The following is a 2,465-nucleotide window of genomic DNA, read 5'->3' on the forward strand; positions in this document are numbered from 1 at the left end:
TAAAAAATCATGAAACGTTTTTATTCTCTGTCTGTCTGTCTGTCTCTCTCTCTCTCTCTCTCTCTCTCTCTCTCTCTCTCTCTCTCTCTCTCTCTCTCTCTCAGAATAATGCTCTTTATCTCTCTCTCTTGGTATTTATTCTCTCTCTCTCTCTCTCTCTCTCTCTCTCTCTCTCTCTCTCTCTCTCTCTCTCTCTCTCTCTCAGAATAATGCTCTTTATCTCTCTCTCTCTTGTCTTGTCAAGACAATTTATGTAATAATTCAATATAGATATACAACAGCATATGTAATTCGTTACAAAAAATAAAAAATCATGAAAACATATTATTTAAATCAAATATCCACAGCCTAATAAATTATTAGGCTGTGGATATTTGATTTTAATAATACATTTTAATGGTTTTTGTAAGGAATTGCATATGCTAATCTTAATAAATAATATATATTTATTATCATTTACTAATAATAATAATTTAAAAATATTAAAAATACATTATCTGTTGAAGCATATTAATGCTACTACCCCCTTCCCTCCCGCCTCCCCCCACCAAGCACCAAATCACCCCCGCGACCCACCCCAGCCTCCCCCATCCCTTGTCCAGCCATGCGGGAAGCTCCCACCATGTGTCCCATGGAAGACCACGTGTCCCTTGGATTGCGCAGTGCGTAATCCACAAGGCAGGTGCGCAAGGCAGGTGCGCAAGCGCAAATTTAGTTTTGCAAGCGCAACTAAGTTTGCGCTTGCGCACCTGCCTTTTCATGTGCGCAAGCGCAAAATTGCGCATGGTCTCGTGCGGTGCGCAATGCGCAAACGATATCACCGGAGCGCAAGGGTGCGCAACTGCGCTTTGCGCAAGTGTTTGTGCACCTGCTCAGCACTGAAGGTAGAGTCCTGGAAGATTGGAAGTCAGGTATAATTATTCCCTTGTAGAAAGGGAAAGGGGAAAAGGAAGTGTATGGTAATCACAGGGGCATTTATCGTTGAGTACACCGCTTCCAGTCTGATCAGCGAAGTTAAGCAACGTTGGGTCTGGTTAGTACTTGGATGGGTGACCGCCTGGGAACACCAGATGCTGTTGGCATCCCTACGTGTCAAGTGGGGTTGGTGGAGGATTAGTGCCCCTCCCTGTAAAACAATTAACTCTAAGCCCTTGACCACCCCGTTTGGGATACATGGCGTCTGGCAATGGATGGATGGATGGATTTATCTTCTTGGTGTAATAGGAAAAGTGTATGGTAGGATACTTATTGACAGAGTTAGGGAAATAACAGAGGAATTAGTTGGAGAAGAACAAGAAGGCTTCAAGAAGGGAAGAGGTTGTGTAGATCAGATATTCATTTTTAGATCTTTAGTGGAATAGTTTCTAGAGAAGGGAATGAAATTGTATGCGGCCTTCATGGATCTGGAGAAAGCATTTGACAGGGTGGATAGACAAGGGTTGTGGAAATTACCAAGAATAGCCTATATGGAGTAGATGGGAAGTTGTTGAATGCTGTGAAAAGTATGTATGAGGGTGCTAAGGCTGCAGTGTGTGTGTGGATAATAAATTGAGCTTTTCTATTTGACGGTTGGGTTGAAACAGGCATGTGAAATGTCTCCATGGTTGTTCAATCTGTATATGGATGGGGTTATAAAAGAGATACAAGGTAGGGCAGTGGATGTTGGAGTGGCCCTCATGAGACAGGGAAGTGTTTGGAAACTCCCTGTACTGTTGTTTGCAGATGATACTGTGTTGTTAAGTGAAGACGAAGGGGAGCTGCAAGGCTTGGTGGATGAGTTTGGAAGAGTGTGTAAGACTCTCTCTCTCTCTCTCTCTCTCTCTCTCTCTCTCATACAAGTCTATCTATCTATCTATCTATTGCCAGACGCCATAATCCCGTACGGGGTGGCCATTTGACTCTGAGTTATTTGTTTTACAGGGAGGGGCACTAACCCTCCACCAACCCACTTGACACGTAGGGAACACATATGGTTTGGTTATATGGTTACACCCAGCGTTGTAAATGGTTTCTTGGCTTACAGGAAACACACTTGAAAAAAATGATCATCTTGAAGGAATATATACCTCAGAGATTATGACGTTTGTGGAGTTATTTGGAAAAAGAAGGGAGTTTGACAAGTGTGATGAGTATGAAATTATGGAATGAATTTTGCTCTCTGTGTAAAAAAAAAAAAAAAAACGTACACTGTATTTATAATTTGTGGGTTGATGAGGTTCGACATGGGTATGATATCTTGGTGACTAATACAGTACTACAGCACAGTTCTCAAATTCAGAAATTTTCAGGATCAAGAGGCTTATGGAAATTTAAAAATCTTGGAAAACTATTTCTCAATCATTACCATCGCTTCTATTTATAAACATCCAATTGCTTGGCATTCCCTTCACAGATCACAGTATATATACTATACTGTACTTTATCTCACAGTCATGGTTCTGGTGTAAAAATTTATCAGTAAACAA

The 2,465-nt window shown here is 41.2% G+C and overlaps 1 pseudogene; it reads left to right on the top strand.

Moving 5' to 3' along the window:
• The first annotated feature begins 963 nt into the window (after positions 1-963).
• LOC145403458 (5S ribosomal RNA) lies at positions 964-1,082 on the top strand (annotated as a pseudogene).
• The last annotated feature ends 1,383 nt before the right edge of the window (positions 1,083-2,465 follow it).

Source organism: Coenobita brevimanus, chromosome 60 (genome assembly GCF_032717465.1).
Source record: "Coenobita brevimanus isolate Jiangsu-jjx chromosome 60, ASM3271746v2, whole genome shotgun sequence".
NCBI classification, from domain to species: Eukaryota; Metazoa; Arthropoda; class Malacostraca; order Decapoda; family Coenobitidae; genus Coenobita; species Coenobita brevimanus.